Below are 18,998 nucleotides of genomic sequence, written 5' to 3' on the forward strand. Positions count from 1 at the left end.
TCTTTCTACACATTTATTTTGCCAGTCACAGAGAGAGACTATCACCTTTGAGATTATATAATGCGGAACCATCAGCCTCTTACTGGAACCTTTTAGTATCTGTTTACCTGAGACCCCTTTAGCCCCTGTACTAGAAGGTCTGGAGAAAGTGAAGTTCTAGAAGCTTTGCTCATATTAATAATGATGATAATATCAATGCGTTTGTAAGAAATTGCCTTCCCCCTAAGAAAAAACATATCCTTCCACAGTTGATCAAGAAAAAGCATTTAGGCTGGGCATGGTGTCTCACACCTATAATGCCAGTGCTTTAGTAGGCCGACGCAGAAGGATCACTTGAGGCCAGGAGTTTGAGACCAGACTGGGCAACATAGTGACACCCCATCTCAATGAAAAATTTAAAAATTAGCTGGGTGCGCTGGCCCACACCTGTAGTCCCAGCTACTTAGGAGGCTGAGGTAGAAAGATTACTTGAGCTCAGGAGTTTGAAGCTGCAGTGATCTATGATTGTGTCACTGTATTTCAGCCTGGGCAACACAGCCAGACGCTGTCTCAAAAAAAAAAAAAAAAAAAAAAAGCCAGGCCCAGTGGCTCATGCCTATAATCCTAGCACTTTGGGCGGCCAAGGCAGGAGGATAGCTTGAGGCCAGGAGTTTGAGACCAGCCTGAGTAAGAGAGAGACCTTGTCTCTACTAAAAATAGGAAAAAATTAGCCGGGCATGGTAGCACATGCCTGTAGTCCCAGCTACTTGGGAGGCTAAGGCAGGAGGATCACTTGAGCCCAGGAGTTTGAGGCCACAGTGAGCTATGATGTCGCCACTGCACTCTAGCCAAGTGAGACCTTGTCCCCCCCACCAAAAAAAAAAAAAAAAAAAGGAAAAGTGTTTAAACATTCGTTTAAACCATTTTCATGGAGAAAAAGAGGGGGAGTTCATTTATTATGTAGGACAATGAAGAGGGAGAAGCAGCACTACAGGGTCTAGTGAGGATGAACGCTTTTCAGCGTTTTTCAATTCTCCAACACCCCCCACCAAAAAACAGAATCATGTTCTTTTTCTGCATCTGAGCTCTCTGCTCCTGAGCACAAACTCTTTATCACAAAGACAGCCAATCATTACTACAGAGACAGTCCTGTATGAGACGATCGGAATCTGCTCCAGGTGAATAAGTAAATTAGCTGGGACAAAAGACAAAAATAACAAGAGAAAAGAATAGTTTTGAAGAATCATATCAATAGTGCAACTAACATATTGAAATTTACCATTGTTTGAGAACTAACTTTGTGTCAAGCACCATAATAAAATGCTTTATGTACACTACCTCTTTTAATCCTCACAACACAACCTTCTGTACTACTACCATCAAGCCCGTCTGGCAGATCAACAAACTGAGACTCACAGCGATAAGTCACTGTATGCAGGTTGCATGGCTAAATCACCGGATCATAAATATTAATAGCAGAGTGGCAATTCGAACCTGGGTCTCTGATCTCAAAACTCTTTCTTTATTATTTTTTGATCTCAAAACTTTTAACTTGCCTCACTACACATCAAGGGCTGAAGATCTAGTAAGATTAGGATGAAATGAAATTGTTTTTAAGTAAAGTTTTAACGCATGGGAGGAGCGAAGTTTGATGAGAGATGGTAAGAATGCATTTTACTGATGGAACTGTAAAATAGTTCGGCTTGGATGGAAATCAGTTTGGTGGTCCTCAAAAAGTTAATCAGAATTACCATATGTTCCAGCAATTCCACTTTTAGGTATATACCCCAAAAAACTGAAAACAAGTCCTCAAATACATGTACACACGTGTTCATAGCAGCACTATGCACAGTAGCCAAAAGGGAGAAACAATCCAAATGTCCAGCAACAGATGAATGGGTGGACAAACTATGGTGTCTACATACAATGGAATAGTATTTAGCCACAACAAAGAAGGAAGTACTGATACGTGCTACAACACCAATGAACTTGAAGGCCTAATGCTAAGTGAAAGAAGCCAGACATAGAAGGTCACACATTGTATGATTTCATTTATATGAAATAATCAGAATACGTAAAATCCACAGAAACAAAAAGCAGATCGGTGGTTGTTTAGGGCCGAAAGGGTAGTTACCTGCCAATGGACACAGGGTTTTCTTTTGGGATGATAAAAATGTTTTAGAACCAGATAGAAGTGGTAGCTGTATGACATTGTGAATGTATTAAATGCCACTGAATTGTTCACTTTAAAATGATTGATTTTAGGTAATGTGAATTTCACCTCAACAAAAAAAATTTTTTTTAAAGAAAGCATTACAGACAAGTAAGCCAGCAAGTACGAAAATACCAAAGCAGCAAGAGGAAATCAAACATTGGAGGACAAGAATTGGGTTAGCTGGAAGGAAGGTGAGCTGCAGATAAGAAACGCAGGTGCCCAGTTAAAAAGGTAGGTTCCCTAAGTGAATGCTAAGATGCTAAATATCATGTGTTGTTAAAAAAGCTATTGAAATTTCAAGTGAGAATGGGACCTAATAAAAATGCTACCGGAGGAAATCAATGCAGGTTGTAATGCACAGAATTCTTAATTTGGTTCTTGATCACATCCCCCCACCACCCCTCGCATTTTGCTCCTTTATTTCATGCTATGTGCCCTCTTCTCTAAAAGTGTTTGATGTAAGTCTCCCCATCAACAAAGAAAGCATCTTGAGGGTAGGAAATAAGAGTTATGTCCTCTGAAACTATCTCTTAAGCCCAAGAATCAACCTAATTGGCTTGGGAACTATAACAGCACTCACTGCTAGTGTTATTCATTGGTTATTACTTTTGCATAATAATGTGGTCTTTGCTCCTCATTTATATGGAAAACTCCTTATGGTCACTTCTGAGGCACCTGCTCATAGCTAGCACATTCTACAAAATCAAAGACAGTTCTTAAAATATTAAACAAACATGTACTAAACAACTTCGATGTGAACAGTAACTGTACTTTTCAAACAGCTAAATTTGCCAACCATTACTGGGTTCCTTCTATGTGTGAATCCCTGTGCTAAATGCTGGGGATAGAAATACAACTGATACATAGACCTTGCCCTTAAGGAAGCCCCGATACCACAAGAAGACAGAGATATACATAAACTATCAGGATACAGGAAAATACAAGCACAATACTGGCACAAGAAGGAAATCAGTTCACATACATATTAATAAAATGCTTGGAACAATGTCTGGGGCTTTACTTAGTGCCATATCAGTACTAGCCGTTTTTATCATTTAATCTTGTTGCAAGTTGGAGCAAGTAAAGAGGAAGGAGGCAGCAATGGCCAAGCTGCTTTTTGAAGACTGAACTGGATTTGATCAGGCAGGCCAGGAGCAGGATGGGGGAAGGCATCCAAGAAAGAGTGAGAAGCAGGTAAAGCCCAGTGCATTTGGGGAACTGCAGGTTTTTCTGGGCTATAGAATATAAAACTTTGGGGGCTGCTAGGGAAGGCAGGGGAGCTGTGGGCAATGGTGAGGCTGGAGCCATGTGGGCTAACAAGTCATAATTCATGACATCATGGTGACAAACTATTGGAAATAAGGCCAGACCTGGAAAACCTGGGCTGGAACCCTGGGGATACAGTCTGGAGGGGTAACAGACAAGTTAAGAACTAACTGTAATACGAGCAGTGGATGCCATGACAGACATCTGGACAGCAAAGTGACAACTGCATAGTGGAGGGAAGGTTTCTTAGAGAAGGTGACACCTTGAGGAGACAACTTATACAGCTTACATCTGAGCACAAGCTCATCAGATAGAGAATGGAAGAGCATCGCTGGTGTAGGGAGCAGGTGTTGCTGAACAGTTGTTTCGGGAACTGTGTAGAGGAGCTGAGACTAAAGGTTGGTGGAATCCTTAAGGCTGTGGTCCCCAAACCCTGGGCCACAGCCCATTACCAGTCTGTGGCCTGTTAGGAAAGGGGCCATGCATCACCACCTGAGCTCTGTTACCACATCCCCCAACACACGACATCTCACCCTCAACCCCCAGTCCATGGAAAAACTGTCTCCCATGAAACCGGTCCCTTGTGCCAAAAAGCTTGGGGACTGCTGCCTTAAGGGATGCCTGAAACAATAGTGCTCTGACCTAATGAGACCCAGAGAATGGGGGGAAATGAGTTGGCAAATGCCAAGGCCTGTAGCTTGGGCAAATGCGTCAGTGTGACACTGCTGTTGGAGTTAACCAGGGCCTAAAAAAAACATGTAAAACCAGTTAAAAGCTCAAATATTTGTTGAATGAATAAATAAAAGAATAAGTGGATAAGAGAGGAGGAGGAAAGAATAAAGAGAAAAACTGGTGGAGGATGGGGGGACGAGTTGGGTTTTGGGCCCATGGAACTTGAGGTCTCTGGCAAGCAGGCAGGGACGCCACTGGTTGGCTGGTGAGTAGGGGACGTCCAACATGAAAGCCTCGTGGGAACCGGCTGCAGTGTGGTGGACACTTCGACTTTCCAGGTGTTGGGAACAGAGGTGGGGGGAGGAGTTTTTCTGCAGGTGTCTCTTTCTAGCCTCCAGCAGGGGGCAGCAGAAAGGGTGGCTCTGAGGACAGAACTTGGCTAAGCGTGTGCTTTTCAAGCCAAAGGTCTCTAGAAACTTCTCACAGGTATGGAATTCAACCACAATGCCCACTGTGGTGAAGCATTGTATTGGTCCAAGAAAAGAATGACGAACAAAATGACACTGAGCCCAATTCATCCTGTAAGTAGACTCTCTGAGCTATGTTTGGTTTGGTTAAGAATGGAAATTCTACCTTCATTCCAAGAACATCTTCTAATGTATCAAGTTCAAGGGTGAGGTTTCATTGAAAGAATTAAAAAAAAAATTAGTGAGATCATAGTGATTCTTAAAAAATGATTGTTTTATCAGGGGAAAAAAAAGGTCTTTATCCTCATTCAGGGCATAATTCCTAATCCTGGTCCCTGAAAATAACACAGACCCTTGAGAAAATCATTCTTGGCTGGGGGTGGTGGCATCTCTTTATTTCTTCATATATAAAATGAAAGAATTTAATTAAATAACTTTGGATTAACTAACAGGGCTGAGGTTTATGATAAGACTGTGATTAGGGACACATAAAAGGAGAAAATGTCTTAATAAGTACTTCTTTGTTGCCTGATTGAGCCTTTCTTAGTAAACTAATAAAGTTACACTTTTCCTGGAGAAAAAATCTTGGAAATGACCCATTTCCCCAACAGGACAGCATTTCCTGTAATTCACATGTGCTAAAATTAAAAAAGATTGTTTGAACCTAGCTTAGCTAGGCCAGGGAGAAATTTAAAATAAGTATTTATTTTTCTGATTAAAGCCAAACAATCAGACTCAAAATAGGCCACAGAAAACTCACAGAATCTTCCAAGTGGCCGTAAGCTGGCATACCAAAGACATCTAGGAGAAAGAGGTGCTGCCCTTTCCCCAAAGGGCAGAGCTGGAGGTCTGTGGGTCAAGTTCCTTATACATATTTAGGAGCAGAGCATCTTTGCAGCCAGAAGAATAAGCTGACTGTGAAGGACAGATACTTCCAACTGAAAACTGAGTAGGGCGCTTGGTCTGATAACAAGATGACAGACTATCTAAAATGAGGCCCTCCTCCGCAAATCCCACAGTCTGGGCTAGAGCTCCAAGAGGCTGATCAGGCTCCAGTGGCTCAACTCTCTGGAAACTTCCCCCTCCCCTCTGCTCCGTCTATGCCAGGTAGCTGAGCTCTGGCCCCAGGAGCATGCGTTCTCGACAGTCAGAACCCGACAATCAGAACAAGTTCTGTATCGCAGCTGGACAACGAGCAACCAGCTAGGGTCCGAATGATTATTTACCTTCAGATGGGATGTCTTCCTGGAAAAAGTGAGATTGGAAATTGGTCTGAAAAAATGAAAGGGGGGAGTTGCCCACTCAGTGCAGCCAGCATCACGTCAGTCTCATAATATGAAAAGTGAAAGAGGGTCCCAATGATACTTTACAAAAGATAATAGAGGGTGAAAGTAAAAAACTTAAGATGAAAGCCTCAGGGTAGTGGAATATTTTTTCTCATGACACAAAAGCACCAACCTTAAATGAAACGTCAACTTTGACTTCCCTGAGATTAATAAATAATTCTATTTATGTAAAGCTCCCAAACAGGCCAAACTAGAGTCTTTAGGGAAGCACATTTAAGTTGAAAATTATGGAGGGAAGCAAGGAAGTGATTGTCATAAAAGTCAGGGTGATAGTTCCCTGTGACAGAGAAGACAGGGTTGTGCCTGGAGAGGTGCACATACGAGGTTTCTGGAACCTGCCAAGGTTCTATTTTTTCACTCACATGCCACTGCATGGGGAGTTCACTTTGTCATAATGCACTAACTTGTATATTTACGTTTCATGCACGTTTCTGTATGTGTGTTATACAATAAGGGAGAGGGAAGCAGCTAGCAGGACTGACAGAACATGGGCGTGTACCCCAAGAACATATAGCCCCAAGAACCTACATGCACGTTCAATAGCAGCCAGTAAGGACGGAAAGGGAGCAAGCGTGTCTTCCATCAGCAAGGATGGAAATTCAGACAAAGGTCTTCCAAACAAATGAACTTTAAAAAACAAGGTGTTAGTAAGGACTTATTATTAATTTTTAAGGTATGATAATGGTATTTGGGGTTGGGGGGAGTGTTGTTTTTGTTTTTTGAGACAGTCTTGCTCTGTTGCCTGGGCATGAGGGCAGTGGTGTCACCACAGCTCACTGTAATCTCAAACTCCTGGGCTCAAGTGAGCCTACTGCCTAAGTCTACTGAATACCTGGGACTACAGGCTCGTGTCACCACACCCCGCTAATTTTTCTATTTTCTGTCGAGATGGGGGGGCCTCACTCTTGCTCGGGCTGGTCTCAAACTCCTGGCGGCAAGCAATCCTCCCTCCTTGGCCTCCTAGAGTGCTAGGATTACAGGTGTGAGCTACCACCACAGCCATGTGTTTGTGTTTTTAAAGAGTCCTTATCTTTTAGAAACACATACACCAAAACATTTATGATGGAATTAAGACATCTGGGATTTGCTTCAAAATGAACTGAGGAGGGAGGCTGAATGTATGGTGGAAGGGACAAAACATTACTGGCTGTGACCACTTGACGCAGGTGATAGTTACGTGAATGTTCTATAATATTCTTCCTACTTTGAAATTTGAAGTTTGAAATGTATCACTGTTTTGTAAATATCAGGTAAAGGAACACTATCTTGGGAAGTCTCAAAAACTGGTTGTTCAATAGCTGGGAAAAGACTCTCACTGGCACCACAAATGAACATATTTGCTAAAATACAGCCTCTCACGTGCCTGTGTGGGTGCCGCTCAGCTCCAATCCTCGGCCTGGACCAAGAGTCAGCAACAGGGTCCCGCGTCATCTTTCAACAACAGAAATAAATCATTGTAATAACTAAAACAACTTCCGTCTTACAACTTTCTGATATGAAAGCCCCCCTAGTGCTTAGCGCCTCAGGATGGGCAGAACCAAAAGATGGAATCTCACTCTGTTGCCCAGGCTGGAGAGCAGTGGTACAATCATAGCCCACTGCAAACTCAAACTCCTGGGCTCAAGTGATCCTCCTGATTCAGCCTCCTGAGTAGCTGGGACTACACACATGCACCACCATGCCCAGCTAATTTTTAAATTTTTTTTAGAGACAAGGTCTCCCTATGTTGCCCAAGCTAGTCTTAAACTCCCAGTCTCAAGCAATCCTCCTGTCCTGGCCTCCCAAAGCACTGGGATTACAGATGTGTTTTGGATGATATTTATATAGGTTATTAACAGTTGTCCAAACACATTGAACTGAGCACTTAAGAAGTGCATTTTACTGTTATTAAATCACACCTCAAAAAACACAGAAACAAATTTATGCCAAAAAAGGGGAGAAAAAAATTCATTTATTCCTCCAATTGCAGAGTAACAACATACAGTACCTGCCTCCTGGGCATGTCCACCTTCCCACAAGTGACTCCCCCTCCCTGTCTTCCTCTGGTATTATTCCGTGGCTCAGTGAATGGCATCAACTGCCCTCCACCCAGTTTCCCAAGCGAGAAAACTTGGGGTCCTTCCATACGCTCCTCTCTTCCTCACTTCTACTCAGTGACTTCCGAGACAGCTCCTGAACCCACCCCTCCTTCACTCCACCCAACGGCCTCAACTGGAGCTTGGATCCAGGTTACCATAACTGCCTCTTGCCTGCATCCAGTCTGGCTCCCTTCCCATCTGTCCTTATCCAAAAACAAAAACCTCTGTTTAACGTCCTTCTGCTGCTCTGGATCACCCTGAGGATAAAGGCCCAACCCTTAGCAAGACAAGCAAAGGCAGTCAGGTCCCTTCATGCATCAAGCAACTCTTAGCTTTAGCTCTTGCAGCTGCCTAGAGCTCCTCCTGACCCTCTGTCCCTTTGGGTTTCCCCCTACCCTGTCTTTATACCTGTCCACCTGCTGAGTCTTTCTTACCACTTGTTCAAGCATCATCTATTCTTAGAAGTCTCTCTCCTAGGTGCCTCCGCTGCCCTGGGCCTCCCCACATCCCCTTACATTGGTGCCAGGCTTACAAGACGGCTCACCATGACTGCGCCAGGCACCAGGTGTAAACACTTTACACGTGTCAGCTCATTTAATAGCAATATCACTCAGCCATAGTAATGATGGGTTTTCTGTTCTGTCTCCCTTGACTAAAGTGTAAATAAACAGGAGCTATTTTGTCAAAATTTTCTCCTAATACCTATTCAGACCCTAGGAAAATACAGGTACTAGCTTAATGAATGAATGTCACACAGGTTAAGGCACAAAATGATTTGTATTTCATTTTATTTCAAAAAGTAAATGAAATAAAATGAAATACAGGATGGGCTAGATGCTGAGGTTTTGATCTGGCTCGCTATGGCAAAGCCCAAGTGTATCCAAAGTATTCCCTAGGGACAAGTCACTCACCATAACAATCCTCACATGTCTCAATCGCCTTACTCTCTCCTCTAACTACAAGTGCTTTACAACCACCTCTTATGAAGTGCCTGATGTATACTTTGCATTGCTGGCCTCACACACAAACCCATCATCTCATTTGGTCCCCACGACAACCCTGATGGTGGACATTGTCATCATCCCCAATTTTACATACGAGAAAGCTGAGGTTCAAGGAACCAGCGTCACTGAATGGGAAATCTAGGACAGAAAGCTGCTCTAAGGCAGAAAACTGACATTCTTCCCACTGACCACACTGCTTCCCGAGACGACAAGATGGCAAACCTCAACGCTGCTTTGAGACAATGTTTTCTGAGTCACTTAAATAGACGTGTTCTCTTTTTATAGAATGGGAAAGCAAGACTCAGGCGGTTCTGTGACCTTGCTGAGGCCACTCAAAGAGAGAGGGCAGGAGGCAGAGGTGGGGTCTGCATGGCCAGACAGTGGAGCGGCAGGCTTCTCCTCCCTGCTCACACTGCACGCATGAGCTACACTTCTACCTACTCACACCCATCCTGTGGCCGAGAATGAAAATGAATAGTGAAGAACTGGGCTTGATGTTCAGAATTCCTAGAGAACTGGAGAGAAGATCACAATATGCTGACGGTCCCTAAAACCTCTGGATTAAAATAGCGAAAATCTTTAAAACCAAACCCTTAGGAGGTAAAGAAAACAGGACTAAGATGAGAACATTTTATATGAGTAAAAGGACAAAGCACTTAGTAAAAGTACTTAGATAAAAAGTACTTAGTAAAAGTACTAAGGGCCAAGCAATGTGTTGGAGGAAATTCTGGGATGGGAAGCTCCAAGGCTCGACTGAATCTATCAGCAGCAGAGGATGTGGGGAGGCGATCGGTTTGCAACCTTTCGAGAGGTGGTGACACAAAAGAGGGTGACACAATCGCAAGGAGAACAGAATCCGCAGAACCCAGGAGAACACAAGGAGAGTGAGCTGGACTCTGCCTGTCCACGTACAACCGTAGGACAGAGGCCAGCAGGGTCCCCAAGGGCCAGGCCAGGGAGCAGTAGGAGAAAACTAAATGTGGGTGGTCCTGTCTCTCCCTGGGAAGGGAGGAGGGAGAGAAAGATCTCTAAGTGACTGACCCAGCCTCTTCCTCTACTGCGTCTGACCTATCAATCCATAGAATTGCAAACTTCCCATTTTTAAATGGAAAGAAAAAAAAAAAACCCACCATAGACTTGTTTTCTATCTTCCCTTCCCATTCCTTCTTTCTTCATAGAAACACAGGCAAGAACTGTGCCGATTGGGCCTGCGAGGTAAAGACCAGAGGAAGGAGACAAAGGAAGCTGACTCTCTGCCTGACTAAATCTTAGCTTCTGAGACGTGGAAACGCCCTGTTCCCAGCCCAGGCCTCGCTCTTCTCCCCCTGAACACCCCCAGCAGAAGCTGCTCCCTGGCTGTTGTAAAAGTAGTCTTTGTTCTTGGAGTTTAACCAGCACGGGCCTCAAATTTCCATTACATCCACAGCCCTAAACTCCTCCTACACCACCTTCATGACCTCAGGCTAAAGAAAGAAAAAAGCTGGCCATAAACATCCTGGGCTAAGAGAGGAAAACCTCCTCTCCAGAGAGATTCCTTCCGAGGAGACCCTCTGGTCTTCCTCCATCAAGCCAGGCGCAGTCCTGGGAGGACCAGAAATGCCCAGAAAGATGAGCACCAAGGAAAGCTCACTTGGCAAGGGCTGAAGGGCTAGCTGTCCCATAAAGTACAAAAATGGGGGCAGCAAAGCCAGGAGACCTTGGCTCGTGGGATGAACACATGTAAAGACAGACTCAGGTGCTGTGAAAGGTGACGTAGGGCACAGCTGGCAAAGGCAGAGGAAACCAGGATCACAAAAGCAAGTCACAGAAGTGTGTCTGGCACTGTCCAGGGGCGAGACAGCACTTCTGGGGACAGAGATGTGGTGGTCCCAGGAGAGTCGGTGGAGATGGAGACAGGCTGGGATGGAAGATCTCTCCATATTCTCCCCATCCACCTGTCTTTCAAAAAAAACCTTCTGGTTCCTAATTTGGTTTTCTAGCCACCTAACGAACGGGGAAACGCAGTGTCCTGGATGGGGAAAACAAACGTTGTTCAGATACTAGAATGGGGACGGATGGCCCCCTGGGAATCAATAAAGTAACCTGAGCTGATGTCTGACTCCAAGTATCTTAGCACCTCTGGATGTCCCAGTGAACTTGTTTCTAGAATGGGAACAGTTTTTAAGCATCTGTGTCCCAATTACCAATCCAAACCTAGGAAACCAGAAAAAGTTTGGCTTTCCCCCCAGATATTTAGCTGAGGACACAGAAGAATGACTGAGATGGACATGAAAGATGACTTTGGCTGAGGGCATCCTCTGATGAGAGCCATCTCAGTCAGGCAAGAGGGACATCGGACACCAAGCAGTCCCGAGTCAAGTCTCCTGGGTGGGATGAAACAGTACAAGAGAGAGAGTTTTAGGAAAAGGGTTTTGCTTGGGATGACATGTCCCATAATGACCAGGCAAGGTTTGGATGGAGACCATATTAACAAGATAAACAGGTCTAGGCTGCTTTGTTTGTTAAGAGTCTCGCCATGTTGTCCAGGTTGGACTCGAACACCCTGAGCTCAAGTGATCCTTCACCTGGGCCTACCGAGTAGCTGGGACTCGTGCCACCATGCCTGGCTAGGTCTGGGTATTTTTACTTAGAGCAGGAGATAGGGTCTAAAAAGAGTTAAGGATTTCATAGCCCCTTCTCCTACTTCATTTCTTAGCCATGAATTATCTCGAGAAGTAAACGGCCACTTCCTTTTCTCTTTGCACATGCTCCATTCTGAAGAAAGGTTCCATGCCCACCTGGGGACTGTGGTACTTGCTTTTGATGTCCCTTAGAAAATTCTAATCAAAGGCTCCAAATACACCTCAAAACTCTGGCATGGAACCACACAAAAGGCAGAAAGAGGCTGGGGCAAGATGGCGCCCACCGGAAGTTCAAGGCTCTGCATTTAGGATCCATCCCATTCTGACCACGGTGCTGGATTTCTCAACCGAAGCAGCTCCTAGGTCCCCAGTGTTAGGCAGTCTGGATTTCAGTCAGGAAAACTATGCAAGGGATGTTCTTATACAGAATCTCTCCAGCATTATTCTTGGCTCTGCTAACATTGCTTTGGCTTTGAAAAAAAAAACCAATAAATAAAGTAAGCAGAAGGTTCCCTAACATCCAGGCTGGACTAAAGGGTTTTGCCCTTACTGAGCCAAAGGGAATATTTAGTCCAAGGAGAGCTATTCTGCTGGATACCAGACACTTTCACAAGATTTTCCTTGGGATGCCAGCAGTGCACTGGGAGGCTTTGCTACATGAGAATCAATGTTGCTAAGCTACCAGAAGTCACTGTGGCGAAGGAACAGCCAGGGACTCCAGGAAAAAAGAAAGAAAGAAAGAAACAACAAAACAACACATCAGCAGGAGAAAAGGAAGAGGGGACAGGAGATAAAACTGTAATTAAACACTGACTTTTAAGGCTCTGAAAAGAAATGGTTGGCTCTTAAAAGCTTCAGTTCTAGAAGGTACATCAACACCCTTTCCAATAATCCTGAAATGATATGATACAGAGAAGGTATAGAAATAACAGCTCTTAGTCCTCCTGATGCTTTGAATCCTGAACTAAACCAAAAAGAATGCTTTGATCTCATTCTATTATTTATTCTAACATTTTTGCCTGACAATCTGGGTACAACAAACAAACTTTTATCTAGTAGGAGCTCAATAAATACATGCTAGTTGCCTGGCCAGAACTCTCCCCGGGAGGAGACCACAGGGATGATGGGCTGGTGGGGGCGGGGGGGGGGGGGATGTGTCCAAAGCTGTGCAGGAGCAGGGCGGCGGCTGAGTCCCCGAGTGTGATCCAGAAAGCTGCCATTCACATGCTCTTGTCACCACAGTCAACGAGAATACCTTCTTCTGCACCACATACTTGGAGACTTTCCAGATCCCAGGCATTTTCAGTCCTTTACTCCTGCCACTAAAACCCCATGGCTTACTTCTCCCAAGTGAAGAGGCCAAGAAAAGAACCCATTTTATTTGTCAGAACTGGCCATAAGGTAAACAAATACAAAGAAAGTGTGTGCTAGCCAATTAAACAGGAACGCAGGCTCCTGGCAGCTACATGACCCAGTTTTTCCATTCACTGGATGTAAGTGAACCTCCATTACTGAGCTGGCCTCTATGGCTTGAGGGGAAAAAGAAAAGAGAAAGGCTTTCCATGTGTTTTTACAAGCCTTCTCCACCTTCTTTTTCCTAAGAAAAAAAGCAAAATTCTACTTCACCCAATTCCCAATGGAAAGGAAGTAGAAGAGAGTGGGAAGAACTTGGGCTTTGGTGTCACAAAGGCCTGGGTTTAAACCCTTGTTCCAGTACAACCTACTAGCCATGAGGTTCACAGCAAGCACACGGAACCTCTCCAAGCCTCAGCTCCCTCATTTGTAAATCAGAGATGTCTGTCACTGTTACACAGGTCACAGAGGCAACTAGAGATCACCCATGTTCAGAAAGCATGTGGCACATGGCACGTGCTCAGTAAGTGTTTCTCTCCCCTCCACCTGGGTTTGTACTATACAGATGAAGTGCAGGTCCCCTACTAGGGTCAGGAAAAAAAGAGAAGGCTGGGCTTACGGAGCTTTTAATGCAATAAAAAGGGTAATCCACATCTTAGAATAGGACTGGGGACAGTGCAGCACGATATTTAAAAACTTCAAGAAAACTAGATTTTTAAAAACTTAGGTCTTCAGACAACTACTATTATCAGTCGCAATGAAAAACACAGCTGGGATGTCAGAGGACTGTCTGGATGTTCTGGAATGGACAGAAACACTGACTGATCCACTTGAAATTTCTGACTCAGAAAAAAACAAGAATCAGAAAGTTGGGAGTTTTTCTAACTCTTTAGAACACAAAGAGAAAGGCAGTAACCACCTTGTGATTAACAGATGGAACGTGGGCAAGAAACAGATTGGAATCTCAGCTCCACCACCCACCAGCGATGTGACCCTTGGCTTCTTGGGAGGACATGAGAAGACAGAGCATTAGCACGACACCTGCACATAGGAAATGTGACAAAGTTACTGTTGTTGCAACGTACAGAAAAGTTCTGAGACTCCATACACCTGTAGTGAGTGATTCAGCATTCAAGGCAAAAAGAAGACTGTGGGAAAGTGGAGATAAATGAGAAATGTAGACAGATTAACCCTTGGGGGTTGCAGAATGCAAAACGGGGTGGAGCCTGGAGTTTTGAGTTTAAGGCCATGGACATTTCAGAGCCCAGTGAGAAGCCAGGAACCAGAATGCTGTGTCCTCACTTCCCCCAGGAATGCCATTACAAAATGTGCCCCCACGCACAGAAAGCTTGCAGGAATGCAGCCAGGGCACCATCCCTCTTACTGGGGTAAAGAAAAATGACCAAAAAGCAAGGTCCAAACTCAAAAAGACATTAAATTCAAAACAACAAAAGCCAACACCTGGTGTGTAAAGGATCTTAATTAAACAGTGTCAAACATGCCAATGTAATCGCAGTGTCTGGACCTACTTATTATGAAATAAACTTGATGAAGAACAAATCCCTTTTAAGAAGAGGAAAGAACCCAGCCACTCTCATGCACATCTAATGCTGTTCTCAATTACCCTTTTCCCTCTGAACTTCACAAGGTACTAGCAGGTGGGAGATAATTAAAGTTTTAATAAAACTTGTTTTCCATGCCTCAGTCGAAACATTTTTGTTCCACAAAGCTTCTCCCTCTCCAACCCACAAAGAAAGATTTTTTTTCAAAAGAACATTTTTCTGGTTACATCTGGGCTTCTATGACTTCAGACAGATGAGGGTGGAGGAGGTAATTTATGAAAAGGAATATTTCTCTTTATCCATATTTACATTCTATAAGGGAGTGAGTTTGGTTTTTGGATTCTCCTCCCATGCCTATCGGGGGAATAGAATCCTTGCTCCCATTTGACAAGATTTACGGAGCAACGAGAGATCTTCGGGACCGATGTGAGCTACACCGCCCCGCATCATGAATACGGGCCCTCCATCTGCAAGACTTAGAAAGTTTGTAACGTTCCCTCATAGATCTCTATTCTTTAAAAGCAGTCATCTCAAAGCTTACTACCCCACTCACACTCGGCACCCACGTTAGCCTTTTCCAGTATTAAAATGCTACCCTCTTCTTCTTGGGTAGTTTAATTGATTAGGTCTTCCACAGTATGTCCTACTGCCCATAAAACAGTTCTGGGATCACAAAAGCTAACAGATATCAACTCATGAAGATAATCTATCTATGACAGGACAAGGAGGACAACTGTCTTCCTTTTCAGAAAAGAAAACCGAGGCAGTGAGAAAATAATGGTGATGCATTTAATTTGAGACTAACTTAAGCTAACCCCACCAAGCACAACCCAATAATTATTATTTGGGGCATTTTAATTGGACTCAGACCTCAGGGTCTGAATTTAAGAAGGTGAGAGTTAAAGGAACGTGTGTGGGGATTATGGCTGGAATGTTGCCTGCAAGTTCCAGTTCACTTTCTCCCCGGGCCTTTCCAAATCCACCTGGTGCCTCTCTTCTGCCACTGCACAGCCAGGCCTCCCATCATCCAAACACTAGGTTCCTGGGGTGGCCTTTCCAGCACTGGGGCCGCACAACCCCCCTCCCCAACCCAACACTCACAACCACACTTGGGCAAGTGTCTGTACCACAGGGTCTCACAATCTCAGCACTGTGGACATTTTGTTGTTGGGGGGTGGGGGGCCGTCTCACCCACTGTAGAATGTTTAGCGTCTCTACCCAGGAGATGCCAGCAATGCCTGCTTAATTATGATCATCAAAAAATGTCTCCAGAAACACAGGAGATTTTTAGGGCAGTGCAACTATTCTGTGTGATACTATCATGGTGGATACATGTCATCACGCATTTGTCAAAACCAACAGAAGGCACAATGCAAAGACTGAACCCTAATGTAAGCTGTGGATTTTAGTTAATGATAATGTATCGAAATTGGCTCATCGTTCATAACACACATTGCACACTAAGGCAAGATGGTAATAACTGTGGAAACTGGAGGGGAGGGAAGGGGTTTATGGGAACTCTGTACTTTCTGCTCAATTTTTCTGAAAACCTAAAACTGCTCTATAAAACCAAGTCTATTAATTAAAAAAAAAAAAAAAAAAAAGTCTCCAGACATTGCCCTATTTCCCTAGAGGGCAAAACTGTTCTCCATAGGAGAGCCACTGCTGCAGGGGAGGGCGGCCTGCCCACTCAGGCCAAGTCCTGGCAGGGAGGTGCTCTCACTGTTTTCTCGAGTTAATCAGTACGGCTGTATCAGCCACGTTTCTGGACAGAGGGTGGAAAAGGTGAGCTTTCAGAGGGTCTGGATTGCTGGGACTCCTCTAGGGGATAATCTTATTAGGGGAGAAAACGAGGAACCCAGTCTCTTAGGAAATCCCAGGCAGAGGCTAGACAGAGGGACCCAATCCTCCTGTCCTGTCCTCCAAGACAACACCTTGGCCACCATATTCAGTCTTTAGTAAGAACACCCTCCTTGGTTTTCACTTTTTCAAGAATTACCTCTATAGCCCAGTAGCCTGAGATAAAGAATGGAAAGCGTTAAACTTCAAAGAGGCCATATCCAAACCTGGGGGTGCTCCTGGTGGCCGCCTTTGCAGCTGTGCCTCTCGTGTTCTGATCCGTCTGCAGGTTCCCACAGAGTCATGACAGAAAGAGGGGCCCCATGTATACTACGCCTTGCTTTGTACATATCCCCTGCTAACACACTCCCTTCTATCCAAAAGCATAATTGAGATGTGACTATTTCAAGTTTAAATCCATTTGGCAGACAGTCACGCACGTGCATATCTGAAACGTGGGCAAACTCAGTTCCCCTCTGGCAGCTCAGTGGGTCACCTTCGCAGGTTTCCCCAAATCCTGGAGCTCCCTTTTGCCTGTGGCCTGATTTCCTTTCTTTTTCCTCCTTTGCTTTCACCCCTTCCCTATACAGTTCATCTTCTTTAAAGGAGAGAGGAAGAAAAGAGGCTCCCCAAAGAAGCATAAAAATGAGAGATAACATATTAATCAGGAAAAACACTCTGGGGATTGCTACCATGACAAAGCCAGGCATGGGGACAAAAACAGAATTAAATACCATTCTAAAGCTGCAACAGTAAGACTTCCCAGCTCAAAAAGACCTAATCTTTCCCAACGTCATTAACTCTTCTCAACACTGTTGGTATCTTCCAACGTTGAACCTTTTGGTAAAATGGGCTTTAAAAATTGTTCCTGTCCCTCCCAGCATTGTTGGGAGGATTAAGTTGGCTCGTGTATACACAACACTTAGCATGGTGCCTGGCTCACGGTACATGCTCACCAGACGCTTTTGGCTATTAGCTTTATTTGTGTTTCAACTTCCCTTTAAACTAAAATCTAAACATTTATTAAACTATCCAGTCCTCCCACTTCTCATCTCACTAACCCTCACTCAGGGAAGTTTCTGTGGAATTGACATTTGTTTTTTATAGAGAGCTGTTCCTGGTAATAGGACCTTCTCATCTAGTTCAAAACTCCCTAAAATCCTCTACCAACAGACACTTGAACCTCTCCAGATCTCTGAGACAATAAAACAGACCACACAGTCCTTACCACTCACCTGTAGCCACTCAGCAAGCTAACTCACCCTATTGCTCAGTTGCTGCATATCACACAGAATATCTTTTTTTCCAAACCAGTCCCTTCATATGCCTGACTGTTTAAATTATCCTCTCATAGAAAAGTCCCTGCAGCAGATAAATACAGGATCTGTAATGGAAACCCAAGCATGCTCAACAATAGTGCCACTGTCACGGACGCATGAGCTTTCGTGAAAGCCAGGGATTGGCAACCCAGGGCTGCCATGCCCAGGAAAATTATTTCCTGTGGGAGAAAGAAAACAACCTTCAGCCCCTGGCAGGTCCCAGGCAAGCCCAAGCCAGGTTCGCTGGAGGGTGTGAATGCTCCGTCTTTGGGAAAGGGAGGCAGAGGGAAGGGCTGTTCCCACCCTCAAATGGCCCAGTTGGGAAAGGCAGTTGGGTGAGAATCATGACAGCAGAGAGGCCCGGCTTTTTCCTAGCATCATTGAAACAAAGCCACTGTAGGCTGCCCAACATTGCTTACAGGACAATCAATTAGCAAGATGGATCATGTGGTCACAAGAGGAAAAAAAAGGAAACTCCATTTCTTCTTGAAAGCACCTTGGGGGGGGGGGGGGCGGGGTCCAATGCATTGTTATCCCATCAGTCAGATGTAGAAAGGCAATCACTTAAATTTAATAAGAGAAGGAAAATGCTGGCCAGCCTCATTGACATCCTGCATGTTTTGCTATTACTGAAAGGAAATTGAGAAATTACAGACAGTATAGCCTGTTAGCTTCATAATGCCTTGTCCCATGGTGACCAGCAAGGACGTCTTCAATACAGTGCACTCTTCCACTCTGTGCTAAATGAATTCTTGGTTCAGTATTATTTAAGGATGACTTGAAAAAAAAAAAAAAAAAAAAAAAAGGATGACTTGACATTGTACACCTAGAAGCTAATCATGTATTAAGCTGGCCGAGCAATATTTGATTTTCAAATAACTATCCACCTACGGGTGTGTATTTCTTCCCTCCTGGCTGTTCATCTTTGTTCCTACCTCCGCCCCTCCCTAGGCATCTCCAGGGGCTCTTCCCCTGGCTCGGGGTGCAGGATTTCTCAACCTCAGCACTGGGGGGGCCGGATCATTTCTTTGTTGGGGGCTGCTCAGTGCATTGCAGCATGTTTAGCAGCATTCCTGGTCTCTACCTCCCTCACACCAAGTCTGGACAAATACACCCTTAGGGGGCAATTTGCCCCAGTTGAGAAGCACTGTCCTAATTCTGTGCGTTGTACTCTTCTGGGAACACACTCCTCCTCTTCACCTCCCACTGCCTGGAACACTTTTGGTCCCACCTTTACTTCTAAACTCCTACTCCGCTGTCAGGGACTAGGTTGGATG

The 18,998-nt window shown here is 44.5% G+C and overlaps 1 protein-coding gene across 1 annotated transcript in view; it reads right to left on the bottom strand.

Annotated features, from left to right (window-relative positions):
- Nucleotides 1–18,998, bottom strand: part of NXN (nucleoredoxin) — a 144,060-nt gene that overhangs the window by 60,795 nt on the left and 64,267 nt on the right. The window lies entirely within an intron of this gene.

This window comes from Eulemur rufifrons, chromosome 9, assembly GCF_041146395.1.
Source record: "Eulemur rufifrons isolate Redbay chromosome 9, OSU_ERuf_1, whole genome shotgun sequence".
NCBI lineage: Eukaryota > Metazoa > Chordata > Mammalia > Primates > Lemuridae > Eulemur > Eulemur rufifrons.